The sequence below is a fragment of the Pelodiscus sinensis genome, chromosome 16, assembly GCF_052426305.1.
Source record: "Pelodiscus sinensis isolate ZL-2025 chromosome 16, ASM5242630v1, whole genome shotgun sequence".
NCBI lineage: Eukaryota > Metazoa > Chordata > Testudines > Trionychidae > Pelodiscus > Pelodiscus sinensis.
Window position 1 is genome coordinate 18,032,198 of NC_143067.1, and position 17,819 is coordinate 18,050,016.

Consider the following 17,819-nt stretch of genomic DNA (forward strand, 5'->3'; position numbering starts at 1 on the left):
TAGGCTTGCCTTTACTGCAAGGCTATTTCAAGGTATAACGAGTATTGTCCTAACCTGACTCCTGTCCACATATAAAAATCTTGAGCTCAAGTTAAATAGGACTTTAAACCTAAGCTAGATGGAACAGGGATTGTAGCTTGAGAGCTGCTAACTCTGGAGTTAGTAGCGCTGTGGGGAGACAAGCTACATCTTGTTAGCACCAACTGTTAATCCAATCACTTTGTGTAATTCCAGACCTTTTGCAGTGTGGCCAGACTCACTCTTGATTTAATGTTAGCTGGGATTAGTTTTCATATTTAGGGAGCTGCCTATCTGCTTGTAAAAGCTGTTTAAGAGAGACAGTTTTTTTAAATGTGCCTCTGTCTCATAGGTCAAGGGAGAAAATAAGCGAGGAGAAGGGAAGGCAAAGAAGAAAAGCAACTAAGCAGAGGAAAACAAGGTGACAGTGGGAGACAAGTAGAGAAGAGTGGGAGATAAAGAGTAAAAACAGGTTTAATGGAGTAGAACCCAGGAACAGAGAAAAGGTAAAGATACAAAGACCGAGAAAAGCACAGAGCAAGAAAGCAAGGATAGGACAGGGAGAGAAGCCAAGAATGAGATAAACAGGAAGAACAAGAATGATTAAAAGGAAAAGAAAGGAGTGGGATAAACAGGAAACAGCTGGAGCATAAAACAGAGTAAGTTGTCCCTACATAGGGTGCATATATACTGCACCCTTAGCTTGAAATAAGATACGCAATTTGTGCTGTGCTAATTATGTATCTTATTTCAATTCTTTTTCGAAATAGGCTATTTTGAAATTTGGCACGTCCACACAATGTCAAATTTTGAAATAAAACACTATTTTGAGACATCTGTTATCGCTCGTGCAACGAGGTTTACAAGAATGCCGAAATAGTGCGTTTGTTATATTTCACAATAGTGGACACGTTCAGAAGACATGGGGTGGCTATTTTGGGATACCTCTGGTATCCCAACATAGCACTGCAGTGTAGACGTACCTGTAGTTTCCACGTTGTCATTCAAAAGAAACACACACAACTGATAGCTTTTCTTGGTGCCTCTTACAACGCCAAACTGTACCACTAGTGACAATACTGTACTTCAGTGTCAAAACTAGTATGATTTTACATTTATAATAAATAAAACTAGAGGGAACTAGATTACTCTTCAGAGATTAACCCTATGATACCAGGGCTGTCTCCCCTAGGCCACTAGTTTGAATCCAGTACAGGTCAGTAATGAGTCAACTTTTGCATACTAGAGTCCCCCAAGAAAAAAATCACCGTCAAAATAGGTGTAATTAACAGTCTTGTTGCGAAGCTCAATAGAGTATTATGGACTGAGCAATGTGTCAGATCTGGTCAGGCTCCTCTGATGGTGTCATTAGATTGCTCTGAGGAGAATCCCCAATCTGATTTTCCCTGGTGTTCCAAACTTCCCTGGGTCTCAGCAGGTTGAAGCATTATTCTTGCCTTTGGCCTCTCTGGCCCATTATTGGTGCACCAACTCTGTTACATCTTTAAGGAGCCCACCAGCATTTGGCCTTCAGAAAGAACACTGATCGCTAGGATACCCCAGTAGCTTGAACACAACTTCTCACAGAATGAAGGTGTGTGTTTTCTGGCCTACACTTTGACGCTCTCAGGAGGCTCACTGTGGTTGTAGCATATAACACACACACATTTTGCCTAGCATCCTATAACTCAGTTGCTCTTTACTGAATCACACAAGAAATACTCAGGTACATACAAAAACTAAATCTTATGCATTACCCCTCTCTAGTTTCCCTTGAAAGAGCAAAGGCAGCATCTGCCTGTTATAAATATCCAGTCTCTCCTGTCAGGTGATTCGCTCAGCAGCAGCAATCACAGAATCCTCCGCCACCAGGTGACTTCATTGTTAGGTGACCTCAACTCTGCTAAACCCATTCTCCTGGTTGGCAGCCAGTCGTGATCTATTGCATTTCAGTGGCATGGCAGGCACATAAGTCAATGGCCCTCTTTTGTTAACCCTTTGACATTCACCTTTGGAATTTCAATCCACCCTGGAAGCAAAAGCACACCAGAGCAAGCAAAGTGCTGCACATTCAGAATTAAGTTTGCAGCTTGGCAAAAGTACAAACAGAGAGTTCATAATTTCACTCAGCATTTATAAGTTGTACAGACAGTTTCCCCAAATCATCACTGTGAGCCACGAAGACTGAACCGTTCTCTCGTGCAGTGGCAATCCCCATAGGATGTGGTAAAATGCACCGGCAGCGGCACCAGTGCCTTATCTATACTGAATCTTAACAGAGGACCCTGGCCAATTTAGCACTTTTCACCTACACTAATTTCACCTTAAACTAAGCAAGCTACCGAGCCCATAGCATTATGGGCTGGCTTTTCTCACAGTCTAGGAATACATGTTGATGATCTCTGAAGTAATTATACAACACAAACAAAAGCCAGTGTACTGTCGAAAGGCCTCCATGAAGTCTCATTGATAAGCAAGTACTAGTCCGCGCCTTATTTGAGGGGTGTAATAAATGTTGCTCATTGCTTCAGTTAAGCTTCCATGCTGCTAATCTTCTAGCTCAATACTATACTGCCTGTGAAATTTCTCTCAACTGATAGCAGAGGGACCACCCAAATGAAATGCTAGAGACTCAATCTGCCGTGACAACAGATTGTGCTGTTAGAAGTGAGATACACATCATAAAGACAGGCAAATACTTTCAGTACTGAGACGCTAAGAACTCCCTTACAAACACTTACATGCAATGGAAAAAGTAGCAGCAGTAGTTAAGAGTTCACTTACATTTATGTACATTATATTTATTCGAACTCTGCCAATTGTTTAAAAAGCAGCCCACACATGTAGGACCAGATATGGAGGGCCTGACATCTACACAACTCTCTATTATTATTTATGATGCACGGGGATCAACTATAATGAGCAACATCTCCACAGGCAGTTTACTTAAGCAGATAAAGCAAACCAACTAAAGATATTTGGAGTTCTTTAACTTGCCATAGCTAACCTACCTCCGCACAGAACCTCTCGGATATAGTCACAGAAGGCACTACAGCTTAGCAGAGTCAGAGAGGCTCTGGTGAAGTACTTCCTTTTTACAACTGCACTTAACCCCAATCATCACAGTGATTTTAGTTAGTTACTAAAATAAAAAGAAACCCGACTCTTTGAAACCTTCAGTGCTGTGATCCTTAATTCTGACACATTTTCCAAAGAGATTCAAATTGCATCCAACCCCAGTCCAAGTTGTAGATGATTTGTTTCAAAAAAGGAAGAACTCACCAGAATTTTAATCTACAATCTCCAATGATACACATTTCCAGCTGGCAGGGGGGAGAAAGATTTCACTGGTGATGCTGCTGTTTGAACAAAAAGCCTCACATTCCTGACTTGTTTCAAAGACAGTCCTGGTATCATTCATTTTGAGCCAAGGGAGGAGGTGGAGAGCAGCCAAGCAGGGGGCAGCTACAAGTTAATTTATAAAAGGAACTTGGACTTGCAAGGCACAGTAAACAAATTAACTGGCTTCTGGGAAAGCTAAAGTAGAGCAGGAACATAGAGTGGAAATTTTCACTTTTTTTTAGGGGATAAAATTGTTTTAGAGCAAAATAATGCAAATGAGAAACGGACTTAAAACTATTTTTAAGTCTGAAAGATCTACTTGACTCTTGGAAGAGCTCTCTCTCTCTCTCTCTCTTTTTTTTTAAAGAGACAAACCAAAGAGACACAGAAGTTAGAGTCTGGCCCTGAATAAAGTGACACCACCATGTGAAAACGCCAAGCATAATTGGTTTACTAATGGCAAAATTCCCATTGACTTCAGGGGGTAGGCCTGGGCCCATATTTAAGAAGGACAGGAAGATAAAACACTGGATATCTGGCAAAGGGCAGATTCATGCAGCTTTTGAAGCTGCAATAGAAAGAAAAATAGAAAAACACAGAAAGTTTGCTTTGGAAGCCATGGAAGGGATAGCACTGACAAAGTAAGGACATCAAATTACAATCTAATACATTTATCTTCACACCAATGTTAGATACACTGGTTGCATTTGTAAATTTAGCACACTAGGAACCTTTCACATGGTGCTGGCAAAGTGCATAAGCTAGGTATGATCTGTAAAATGCACAATTGTGCTCTGCTATCATACTCGAAGGGTTCATCTAAACTACATCCCTTTTTCGATAAAGGGATGTAAATTAGATGTATAGAAATTGTAAATGAAGCTGAGATTTGAATTTCCCGTGTTTCATTTACATGAATGGCTGCTGCAGCTTTTTTTCAAAAAGCTGCTTTTCAAAAAAAACCAACACCTGCGGTCAAGAAGGGGATCGTTTGACAGAAATGACCCGTTTTGAAAGATCCTGTAACCCTCAAAAATGAGGGTTACAGGATCTTTCAAAACGGGTCATTTCTGTCGAACGAGCCCCGTCTTGACCGTGGGGTTTTCTCAAAAAGCAGTTTTTTGAAAAAAAGCCGTGGCCACCGTTATGTAAATGAAGCATGAGAAATTCAAATCTCAGCTTCGTTTACAACTTCGATACGTCTAATTTACATTCCTTTATCAAAAAAGGGATGTAGTTTAGATGTACCCTAAGATACCTAGTTTGTGTCTGAAACTACATTAGCTGTTGGATTGTGGTGGCCTAGGAGAAAAAACTCTTAGGGCAGTGAAGAGGCCAAAGGGTAGGACACAATGCTGGAAGAGGACCCTGCCAACCACAAAATATAGGAAACATCTGTGAGATGGGTGCATGACTATATGAAAATAAGTGTCCTGCAGGTCAAGAGAGATAAACTAATCTTCTGGATCCAGGTGGGTAAGTCGGTATTAGGGAGGAATATGGCTCAGTAACCCTCAGCAAAGATAGCTCAGGTTCCTTCAGGAACTAAAGGTCTTTGTGGGGAAAGGATGATGATACCTTAATAATACTGGCAAGCCTGGAGAGTACTGAGGGGAGGGGGAGAGTGTATGGACGGACTGCCCAGGGTCTGAAGAACAGGGTACTGATGACATTTTAGCCCTGCTCATACAGGAGTCTTTGTGCTTCAGAGACACTGAGTCCAGTGCCAATGTTAATGCCGATCCAGATTGTTCACCAGACGGCTTCTCAGACCCTAGCATGACCTTTTTTAGTTGGAGCTGGGGACTTGGAACCAGAGGAAGTCAAAACTTCAACAGTACCCATGTCCAGACTCAAAGGTCTCAAAGGGGTGGCTTTCCCCTTGTCTTGAATTCTATTCTAGATTATAGGGTCTCTTCTTTTCTGGCAGGCTAACTGACTCTGAAGGCTCCCCACGCCATCACAGATTGCTTGCTTGCTTTCTTTTGCTTACCACAAAAGGAATGGTGACTGGATCTCTCTGAGAAGCCAACCCAAATGCTCAGAAAGGCGACTCGGGCCCCACGATTCTCAGAGAACACCTGATCTACAGTAGCTTTGCTCTCTGTCCACCCTACATTTCTGAGGCCTGCTTTTGAAACCTGAGGTAACCTTATGCTTGTATGTGTGTTGCTCAAAGGCAGATTGAATACCCGAGGGGAAAAAAGACCAATAGCAGGTCTAACAGGGCTTGAAGCTGGTGTCTTGGGCAGAACCTGTTAGAAGAGGCAGATTGAGGCTCAAGATAGAACAAAGACTGAGACTAGGCAAAAATGAAGAAAGGAACAGGGGTGAGCAGGAGCACAAAATAGAAAAAGGAAAGGAAAGGAAAGGAAAGGAAAGGAAAGGAAAGGAAAGGAAAGGAAAGGAAAGGAAAGGAAAGGAGCAACTAGAGCTGTGGCAGGTCCATCTTCCCTTATAGACACTTGTGCGGAAGCACAAGTATGCGTAGGACACAAGCATAGACTCGTGAATAGTTCTGACAAAAATCTCCAATCAGGAGTGCCTGAGCGTGCCACATCTTGAAGTGGAATACTCATAGGGTCAATAAATTGAATAATAACTGAGGAGTCTGGTTTATTCACAAAATTTTGGAAAATACCACGTAATTACACTAGACGATTTTACAAGTAAAACTACCTGGCTTAAACAAAACAGCCAGCACTGAATGGGACCATGCACTTCCTTGTTGTTTGTTTAAAAGCCCACCTTGTCATTTCACATCTTTTTGAAGTGGCAGGAAATTGATAAGAGGACCTAGAATGATGGCACAGTGTCTTCCTCCAAAATGTGAATGTTATGGTACAGGAGACACCCGTTAGTTTCTGGGCTTTTTTCCTAAATCCTGAAATCAGAAACTTGAACCATCTGAATATGTTGTAAACAAATGCGTGGAGCCCAAAACCTTCTGCATAGGGAAGAAGGATACCAAATGATGACAAAAAGGATGCTATTGTTCCTAAGATGCTGAGTGACTAAGGAGCCACATGAAATGCTGTCTCTGGACCCTAGACATGTCCCAGCAACCTTATAGTACACTGCTCTGAAACAATGAACACATTCCAGGCAAGCAGCCTGTATTGTCATCATAATGCTCTATCAAGGAAAAAACATGCATCAAATAAAGAAACACAAGAAAAACAACAGATGGAGTCAAGTGTATTTGTATCATTCAAAAAAAATCTAAGGAAGAAATAAAGTCACTAACTATTCTAGGCCCAAATTTGAAATGGAAGACAAAGGCCAACTGGACTTCCATATAGTTATTATTTACTGTGTGCATTACAAAAGTGCCCAGGAACCCCAACTGAGACTGTGGCCCTTTTGAGGAGGGGGAGACGTCACTACCCTGAGAGTTTACTGTCTGAATAAATGAGACAGAGCAGGAGAAACATAGCCTCATAGGGGAAGTGGCTTGCCCAAATGTCACCCAGCAGATCAGAGGCAGAGCTAGAGTAGAAGTCAGATCCCTTGAGTCTGCTCTACCCACTAGACCATGCCACTTTTGAATTGCTTATATGATGCCTACAACAATTAAGTCTTGATCCTTGATTAGAGTCTTAGAGGAACAGTAATCAAAATAACAGTAGGGCAGTGTAGGGAAGTTTATATAGCTATTGTCCAGTCTGCACCTCTTCTGTGGCCAGTAAATCAGATGGCTAGCATGGCAACAAAACCATATACCCTATCTGCATTCGAATTCTTGCTGCCACTACTAGTGACAACATAACACGAGATTTCCTGAAAATCTAAGTATATATATGTGCAAGTGATTCTTTTGTGAGTAAAGGCTGAAGGCCCTCACATCAGTCCTAAGGCATAGTACAATTAATAGCAGAGAACTCTACTGCTGTTAAAATATTAGCAGCCCAGTTAATAGGGCATCAAGATATCTCTATACAGAAGGAAAATGGTGACCCTAAGTTGTAACCAGTTAACAAGAACAAGTCTTTTTCCTCTCTTTAATTTGTTCTTGTTTGGGGTGACCTTGCTCAGATTATGTTGGTGGCTGTGAATTGATCAATTAACTTTCTTGGCATTTTAAACATTATTCCAGACTAGACCCAAGCCTGTCTGAGAAGCAGAAGTATTTTATTTTGATTGTGCGTCTAAATTCTCCTGGCAATCCAGGAAGAATAGATCCTTTTACACTAACAAAGCATGCAGTGATGCTGATTTAGTTACATTTTAATTCACAGGTACAATCTTTCCATCAGTGCAGCCCAAAGTTAAAGCAATCCTTAATAAATATGAAGCATGGTTTGTAGCCCTGGTGCATACTTCCCCCAGGCTGAATGATTCATGCCTGTGAATAGGTGACGCAATTGTGGGACATCTATGCCCACTGTGAGATAGTGATAGAAATGTAGCCGTGTTAGTCTGGTATAGCTAAAACAAAAAACAGGACTATGTAGCACTTTAAAGACTAACAAGATGATTTAATAGTTGATGAGCTTTCATGGGCCAGACCCACTTCCGCAGATCAAATAGTGGAAGAAAATTGTCACAACCATATATACCAAACGATACAATTAAAAAAAATGAACACATATGAAAAGGACAAATCAAATTTCAGAACAGAAGGGGGATGGAGGGAGGGAAGGGAGGGGAGGTGTGGGCGTGCTCTTGCGCAAGACATTTTTGTGCAAAAACTCTTGTGTAAAAGGCTTCTTGTGCAAGAAGCATGTAGTGTAGATGTAGCTTAGAGGTTTTTAAGTCTTGGCTTGACAAAGCCCTGGATGGGATGATTTAGTTTGAATCCAATCCCCTGCCCAAAGCAGGACCAACCCAATGACCTTCTGAGGTCTCTTCAAACCCTATGATTCTAATCACAGCTTATTTGCAGTGGGGAGAGGGACTTGGGGACCACAGAGATCAGAACTGGAGAGAGACCTCAGGGAGGAGGCAGAGCTGGGGCAAAAAGAAGGGGTGAAAGGGTAGGGCTTTGGGATGGGGGAATAAAGTGGGGGTAGGAAGAGGTGGATTGAGGGTGGGGCCTCGGGGTAGGGTGGGAGCGAAGCACCGAAGTTCTGTGTAAGCTGTGCTCTTATGCAGCTGCTCAGAAGTTCAAATGCCACCCAGAAGATTAGCACAGTGCTCACTGTGTTTCTGTTGGTGGTGCAATTTGCACGGGCCCCGGCACACATAAACATTTATTCTGCACAAGAATGTAAAAGAACAGAGAGAGTGGAACACCCCTCATGGAAAAGAAAAAGTAAGCATCTCTGGCTTGTACATTTTGTATTGTGTGCGCACAGGAAGTGACTTGTGTAAGGCCCTGCTTGAAAATAGTGTGTTCTCAGGTCCCAGTGAAGTCAAGGGATCTTCCAACAATCTAGCCCAATGGCAACAAAGCTTCCAAAATCTCATGTGGATGCTCAGATTTGGAATTCATTAGATAGAAGCAGGTTGCAAACCATGAATGTGATTTTAACAGACTCTGTACCCCCACTTGATGAATATCTTTTAACCACATTTTTCCCTTCTAGCAATTAAATACTTGCTATTTTCAACTTTACTCTAGTATTTCATCTTACTATATATTTTAGAAATGTGCATCTGTCTGTCCATCCATCTATGAGTCCGTTTGTTCAAGAACTCCTCCTAAATGGTCCGAACTAGGATCACCAAATTTGGTATGCAGCTTCCTCTTATCAGAACTTAAAGCAAGGTCAGGGTTTGGTTGTGGGTGGAATTTGATTGTTTCTCATAAAATGGAAATGGAGGGGTCTGGCTGGAGGGAGATATACTGCAAAATGACTGCAGGGGGAGCAAGGGGCCAGAGATGGGGACTGGGACAGCTGTAACCTGAGTTGGGCCAGCAGGGGGCAGGGTTGGAGAAAGGGACAGATATCAGCTGTGGCCAACCTGCGGCGGTTCTGCCCCCCACAGCGTGCAACTCGTGAAGCCTCCCTCCTCCGCCCCCCCCCCCCATGGCTTATAAAGCTGCCCCCGCACCCCTGAAAATGGCCCTCTCCTCCCAGCTCCTTAAGGCAGGGGAGACATCTCACACAGCCATTAAAGATGAAGCCTGATGTGGCCAAAAAGCTCTAAACACGTTTTCTTAAAGGGACAGTCTTTTTTTTTCCCTCAACAACTCTTCGTGCTGGATCCACTGATATCTTGGATCTTTGCCCAGAATGGGTTAGCCACCCCCCTCTCCTATATAGTTCAGAGAATTCATATGTGTGTCTGTTTGTATGTCTGTCCCCCAAAACAAAACTTTTTTTTTTTTTTAAAGAGTGGTCCTGTAACACCTTAGAGACTAACAAAAATATATATTGTATCATGAGCTTTCATGGGCAAAATCCACTTTTTCAGATTAGTGAAGAAGTGGGTTGTGCCCACAAAAGCTCATGATTATATACATGCATATGTTAGTCTAAGGTGCTACAGAACCACTCTTTTTTTTAAAGTTATAGACTAACATGGCTACCCGTCTAAAACTTATTTGAGTTAAGGACCCGAGGAATGCCAGGTAAATCTTCTAGTTAATTAATAAAATACACATTTCCACCTAGTATGTTTTACAAAGTAGGAAGTAGCAGCACTTGGAAAGGAGAGCGTTTGTCACAGTCAATGAGTAACCAATCCAATCCTCAGGCTGCAGCTATATTAAACAAACTCTAATCCCTGATATATTTGGCCTTCCCCATCTGTGCAATCTTATTGACTTTAAAACCCAGCTGTGCCAATCCCAATGTTAAAAAAAAAGAATCAAACTGCAGGTTACAGTCAGACCTACTGGAAAAAACCCATTGCAGACAATGAGCACAATTCTTCTAGGCTTCAGTGGCATTGCATCTAATTCACACTATTATGAGTGAGAAGAGAAGCAAGGCCAATAACCCAATGACTACACCAGGCTCATTGTAACTGAGCAATTAAAACATTTTTAAACCCACTCAGACATTTCATATTCACACCTGAATATTTTATTATATATTGTTCACATCTTTCAACACCAGACAAGAAAAAGTATCTTCTAAACAAGTGTTTACCACATGACTGGAATGGGTGGACCACCTTGACAATAAAGATTCTAACTCTGATTCCCTGCCATTTTTCATATCCAGGTTGAAATTATTGTGACAAACAAACACAGTCCAAGTCTCCGAAGAGAGAGGGAAGGGGATGCCTTACACATTATTCATATTACAACTCATCCTGGGGTATCAATCCCATAGCTCTATGCTCGCCTACTTTCCCTCACTGAGAAACAGAATAATAATTGTGAAGTAAGCACTGCAGTCTTGTTCCCAGAGCTTTGGATATGTGTAGCTGTGCAGAACGAGGTTTGAAAAAGAGAGAAAGGCTGGGCCTAAGGTAGAAAAGAGAATGGTTTGGTGAACTGTAAACAGCTACACTTACACTAAATATATATTGTGTAAAGCACTATTGTATTCAAGAATAATGACACACACCACCACTAATATGCTAAGCTAAAATGGAAAGGAAGTTTCTCACTATTATGAAAAGATGAGGGGATTCACCCTTGAAGCTAAGCCTACAGGAAGGAATTAAAAAAACCCAAAACAAACCTTTCAGCTCCTCCAAACAATCTAGTAATCAACATTACACTAGTGAAGAGTCCCTACTTATCCCCAACAAAATGCAGTGTCCCTGCTGTGACTAAATCCTGCAAACACTTAAGCCGGGACAAAACTATATTCACATGAGTATTTCTACAGAGGTCAGTTTGTTTGCAGGATCAGGACTTAAGACTGGAGTGTGACCCAATAACCAATAGTTTGAGAAAGGACTTTTGGAAGTAGATTCATCTATAAAATAACATGGAAATTGGTTTCTTGTTTATCAATATGATCAGAAAAATACGATCCTGATACAGACAATCTCGTCTACCTCTCTGAAGCTTTTGAATATGATCAGAAGTATCTGTTCATATTTTGGGAAATACAGGAAGATTTCAGACCTTACTTGATATGAATCTGGTGTAGGTTCTGATGTAACAGGTTTACACCAGCTAAGAATCTGACTCTTCATGTTACAATTAAGGAATGTACTGAAAGATAACACATTTATGAACCAGGCAAGCTGCTCAAGGTGGAACAGAGGGTCAGGGGAAGAGAAATCAACTGTTCCAAGCATGGTTAAGTGTAGGGTTGGTAGCTGCTGTATAACTGAAGTGCAAAAACATTTACATAGGCTGCAATAAAGCCAGCCTGAACATTATGGCCAAAAATCTACCTCGATTATTCTCCTCTAGTCATCTTCTTATAAACAAAGAACCTGTGCTTGATTCTTCCCCCAGATTGATGTCATTCTACAGTGAAGCCAGTGGAGCAACACAGGAGTCAAGGGAATATAAAGGAGAAGACAGCCAGGTGCACTGTATCCCAGAGAGAGGGACATCAGAGGGAATAAATAATTGTTTAAGACCAAGATTTATAGGTAAATCTGCAGTCACTGAACAAAAGAACATTGAAAATTTCAGATTATTTGATTGGTGGTTGGTGAATGTTTCCCCAGATGCTCATGCAGGTTTGCTGTGCAGCATGCAGGTACAATATTATTGGCTGAAGTCATGCTGTACCTTTCTCAGTTAGGCGCTCTCAGCCATTTCTTAAACTGCAAGCTCTCTGGGGCAGAGATGGTCTTTTTGTTCTGAGTTTATACAGTACCTCACACAATTTGTGATTGGCAGTTTCACGCTGCAAATAATATAAATATATGAACAAATAAAGGCTGTTGATGGATAAGATTGCCCGTTTAAAACCAGCTCCTAGAAATAAGAAAGAAAATTATCCTATTCATCTGCATAAAGTCACAATGTGCAACAGACCTCAGAAGAATGTGAGCGATAAGTGTGTGAAACACAAAGCAAACACAGTTACTAACCTGCCCACATTGTGTCATGTACATGATTGTGAATGACCCATTCCTTATCAAGGGACAAATACCCAGGACAAATATTAAACCAAATTCTTCAGATTCCTTTCAGTTGCACAGTCTGCAGCATTAGTCTGTGTGTCTTACAGACAGAGGTGCTGTTAAATACAGTCACAGTATAAAAATCATTTTTGCCACTGATACTGAATCTTATTGGATATATCAGCCAAGAGTCCAAGAACTGAATATTCTCAGGAGCCTTCACTATCACAGACTTTCTGTGCAAGTCATGTGTATGCCAATGGAAAAGCTACATGTGCTCAGCTTCTCTGAAAATCAGGACACAATCTTTTTGCCTGTAAGGCCACATGTCTACTTACCAGAAGATTGATGCTGTGGCAATCAGTCTTCTGGGGTTTGATTTAGTGGGTCTAGTAAAGACCCGCTAAATCGAATGCTGAGGGCACCCCATTGATGCCGGTACTCACTGCTGTCATGAGGAGTAAGGAAAGTCAACAGGAGCATTTCTCCCATCAACTTCCCACTGTGGAGATGGCGCCAAGCTCAGCTTAATGTATGTCAACTCCAGCTACATTATGTAGCTGGAGTTGCATACCTTAAGCCAATCTTTCCTCCACAGTGTAGACTTGGCCATAGTTTCCACTTCTGTAAAATGGAGTTAAAATATCTAAATGCTGATAAGTGCTATTGTTATAATCAAGGATCCTGACCTCAAGAACCTTCAGTTTCATTAGCAGCAAACTGATTTAAAAAAATCAGAAGTAACATAAGGAAACATAGCTGGTGATGTCACCTACTTGGAAAGGTACTTCTATTCCTTGTCACTTATCTGTATCTGACACTATGCAATACATCTGGTAGTTAGTGTGAGTTCCAAACCTATATTACAGTTCATTGCCTAATAGCTGCTCTCAAGGATGAAAAATATCAAAAGCTGACATTGCTGATTTGCTATAGCCTAGCAGAGGTGGAAATTCACCAATGTTCATAGAGACAACAGAACGTCAATGCACCTGTTATATCCCCAAAATAGGGTCTATGTGGGACTTGGAGTAGTGCACAACCTTGTCCGGGGCTTCTGTAAAGGGGTGAAATTAATTCCATGGTGTGCATGAACAAAGGTATTGTAACACTGCTGCTTTGAAAATGTCTTGAGCGGTTTGAAAAAGGATGAGACCAGTGACCAATGTCCGGATCGCTTCTACTTTTTAAACCAAATCCTGGCTCTCCTTACGCAAGCAAGATTCTTGCAGACTTCAGAGGAAGTGGTGTCTGATGCTGGGATGCCCTTTGAGCATCTTCTTATCTTGCATAACTTGATGACTACTTGCTGGATAAGCAAGTGCCTATCTAAAGGGTTTGGAGGCTAGAACAAGATACCAATTAGGACTGAAGAGCATGGGTTTGATCTTGGGCCAGGGATTTAACAAGGAGGATCAGTACTCACTGCTCACAACAATGCTCTGAGAGAAAAATGCTTGGAGTCTAATTGAGTTTGATCTTTTAATAAGAATAGTCACCCTCTGTACACTTCTCTGTCATCCCTGAATTCCAGGACGCTCCTTAGTTGGCTTCACAAATTTCTTGCAGCTTCAATTATCTCGAATTCAGTGCAGATGAGATATTTCTTTCAGTTCCTTACCTCCAAAAGCACTTCATCAGTTCATTTGACCCTGTAAATTATTACTGTCATGATTTTGTATATTACTTTTCCAAGCACTTAGAATAGACTCAATATGAAGATATTCAAGAGCCTTTTTAAAGAACAGACTCTTGAAATCTCAGATTGAAAATAATTAATGATCATATATATTTTTAGATTTAATCATGTTCAGTCTGAATTTTTTTCTCTAATAAAGAAAAGCAAGGGAAGGAATTTAGACAAAAATTCAAGCTAAAGAGAGAGAAGAAGAAGAAGAAAAAACAGATTTCCACCTTTAGATGACTTACTCCCACCAATTTTCCCTAACGCTTCCTGTTTCTGATATTCCTAAAGAATTTCTCCTTCTACCTTAAATACCATTCTTATAAAATGGCCACTAATAAGAGAACCATGAAACTTAGGCCTAAATCTCCACTTACTACCCTGGAATAAATCAACCATAACTCAAGTCAATGGTGTAAAACCAGTGTAAGTAAAAGAAGAATCAGATTTTCTGTTTCAAAAATATCCTTTGAAAAATTACGTGCATTTAAAAAAAATCACCTCTTTCCAGACCAGTCCCCCAAATTAAAGCCAACTGTGACCAGCAAGTAACCCTCTGCATCTGTTTAAGAAAACTGGTCTACAAAGATTCTTTTGTTGGCAACTTGCAACAGCCCATTTTGTTTTATTTAATTTACTGGATTGTGTAATGCTCAGATGGGGCTACAGAACTATTATGTTTGCGATGTGATGGGAGCAATAGGGACCTTTGCATCTCCCATTCTATTTTATGAAATTTTTGGATTCTGTTTTCAGTTACTGCCTGTCATTTCTACTAGGGCAGAAGTTAGACTCGTCTGTGAAAATACATTATGTTGGTTTTTTTGTTAACACGGCTTATTTACATGGCCATTCTAAAAGAGGTGAAATTGGGATAAATCCAACACATTCCAGGCCTGGATTTCACCTGACTAAGAGATTTTTCTAGATCACATCAAGATAATATTTCAAAATAACATGGAATTCAGCATCAGGACTCCATAACCTCCTACTGGAAAGAACCCAATGGTATCACATAAGTGACATTTTTGAAGGAACTGTACATCTGGCTCAGTCCTCAAGCAGGCTGCAATGGGTGAACACAGAACACAGGTGCATGCCCACAGAGTATAGGTCACACAGCTTCAGAGCCACAATCCAGTTGGTGATGTGCAGAAAAGAGGGACAGGATAATAAACAGGAAGTGGAGGCCCTGAATTAAAAGGTGAACTTAAGATCAAATGATCTCCACCCACATGTGTGCTTTGGTAATAGATGCCTTGCATAGATCTGCCAGGAGGTTTTGGGAGATAGACATCTGAGTGTAGCCACATACTCCCTGGACTCCCAAATGCAACCTTGCGCTGAGCAATTATGTCTGAGCATTTGAGCCAGTCTAATAACCCCTAAATCAGGGATACTCAACATGTGGCCGGTGGGCTGCATGCAGCCCTTCGCCCATTTGTTTGCAGCCTGCGGTGCGGTTTGGGTTTTTGCGGGGCTTCCCACACGGCCTGGAAGTGGGAGCCAAAACAAAACAGTCAATATAATGGTATTCTGTTGATACACGTTTTAGTAGTTAAATTCTTGGACTGCCATTGCTCATTAAAAGTGCTGTCATATGGGTGGAAATCAGGTAGATACTCACATTGCATTTTATTAATATCAGCAGAACTGATTTAAATGGGGCCTGCGTGTTGTGTTGTCTTGCCTTAATCTTTGTATTCATGCCCATCAGTATGAAAGAATCCATTTACATATATTTGCATATATATTTGCATGTATATGCAACCACACTGACGTAAAAGCGGTGAGGAGTCCTGTGGCACCTTATAGACTAACTGCAGTGTAGGAGCATAAGCTTTCGTGGGCAAAGACCCACTTCGTCAGATGCATGTCTTCTGACGAAGATGACATGCATCTGACGAAGTGGGTCTTTGCCCACGAAAGCTTATGCTCCTACACTGCAATTAGTCTATAAGGTGCCACAGGACTCCTCGCCGCTTTTGCAGATTCAGACTAACACGGCTACCCCTCTGATACTTCACACTTAAGTAGTGGCCCTCAGCATGTGCTGTGAGTATCACTGTGGCCTCCAGGGCTTCCACAGTCGAGTAGTCCTGTCCTAAATGGTCAGCATTCCCATGGAGTTCTAGTGCTACACTGGCATCGTTAGTTCCTAAATACAGGTCCCCATTTTATTGCATCAGCAACTGAGCTAATGAATACATGGACTGATTTCTGCTCACTGTCAATTGTCCTGGCTGGTTGGTTTTGCAAAGCCTCAACAAGTCTTGTTGCAAGTCTACACTCCCCACTGCTCACAAGCGTGACTGAGTATAACAGTAGCTAAAGGGAGAGGAAAGGAATCTTGCAAGCCCTGGTCTCTGAATAGTCTTACCTTAAAAGATCACTAAAATACTTTCTAAAAGACTCTTTGCTCTTTGATCCAGGAGTATAGTTCCCATATACATTAAGGAAACAAAGTTCAGTCTCCAAGCAGAGAGGAAGTGCACCACAAGCAATGGGTTTTGTACGGGGTTTCCAGCCAGCATACGTCTTACGGTAGGACAGTGGGATGCAAATGCGCTAGGCTTAAAAATATGGAGTCTAAGCAGCTGGTTAAATATTCCCTTCCATTGATTTGACTAAATATGCTCTACTCTTCAGCTCCAGGAAAGTTAACAATAAAGATTAGTCAGTACAGTCTATGGATTTAATACCACGTTCAGTGAGAAGCAGAGTATGATATATAAATGACAGCATGCAATCTGCTTGCACTGGATATATCAGTTTGAACAAATAATGGTCCCTACCATCATCCCTGGGCATATCTCCCAAACCAATCACAGTCAATATATAAGATATAATAAACAGGATCCTGGATTAGATCTGGACTGTTACTAGGGTTTAGGGTGAAGAAAGAAGCTCTCTCAGGTCTGTGGGAGAGAGCTGGCAAGCTGAGAACTGGGATGAAGTGACCTGGTTTTATAAAGAATTGTAATTTTCCAGCAGCTGTGTATATTTTCTTTAGTTGGAACAGAAAATTACTCTGACAGACTTAACGACTGGCTCTATCAGTCTAAGAGGCCTAACAAAGAGGAGGTTGCAGATTTCAGCTTCTCTGTATTATCAGTATCCTTTCCGCAGACAGAAACTGCCGTCAAAACATAAACATTCTTCTCTCCTCTGATTTCAGGACAGATTGATAGAAACACACTTACCAGGCTGGAGTATGCCTGGCTTCCAATTGCTTTAACAAGGGTCCTTTTAAATCAAACCCCTGCAGCCCTGCTCTCACCATAGATTCCTGCCACAATGTATGCTACTAAAACCATGGCATTAAGATTTGAGAGAGATACATTAAGGGAATGATCCTATACACACTAAAGCTAACAGGAGCCTTTTCATTACCGCAATGAGCTTTGAAATTGGACATTATGAGCTTCATTAATCTGGATTACAACACATGAGTAGTCACACTGCTCTAACTCCACTCCCAAAGGCATATCCTATCATACAATAGGCTTAATGTAAAACCTGAGGTAGAGTCTATCGTATTCAAAAGCCTTGGTGCCTTCTGGAATCTGGAGAGAATGTCCTCAAGACATTCTTTCCAGTTTATTTTAGATTCTGGATGGGGTAGTAAACACACATGACCTTAGATTCTATAATATCTGGTAGGGATGTTAGAATGTAGCCGAATAACTATTTAATCGATAAGCTGATGCTTATCAGTCAATGTTATTGATTACACTCAGCTGGCTTCTAGGGAGGCAGCTTCGCTGCACGTAGGCAGTGAAGTCACCTTCCCAGGAGCCAGGTGGGCAAGGGCTGGTGGCCCCGCTCCGGGAGAGGCTTCACT

General features: G+C 41.4%; 1 protein-coding gene across 5 annotated transcripts in view; it reads right to left on the bottom strand.

Moving 5' to 3' along the window:
• SHROOM1 (shroom family member 1) overlaps nt 1-17,819 on the bottom strand; it is an 81,423-nt gene that overhangs the window by 31,576 nt on the left and 32,028 nt on the right. The window contains exon 1 of one of the 5 annotated variants that reach the window (XM_075900334.2): nt 3,301-3,710. The exons of 3 other annotated variants lie outside the window; for them this stretch is intronic. The gene's annotated coding sequence lies outside the window, so the exon portion shown is untranslated. Of the gene's footprint in view, nt 1-3,029; nt 3,256-3,300; nt 3,711-17,819 lie in introns of those variants that run through there. One more of the 5 variants, XM_075900338.2, reaches the window with a different exon arrangement.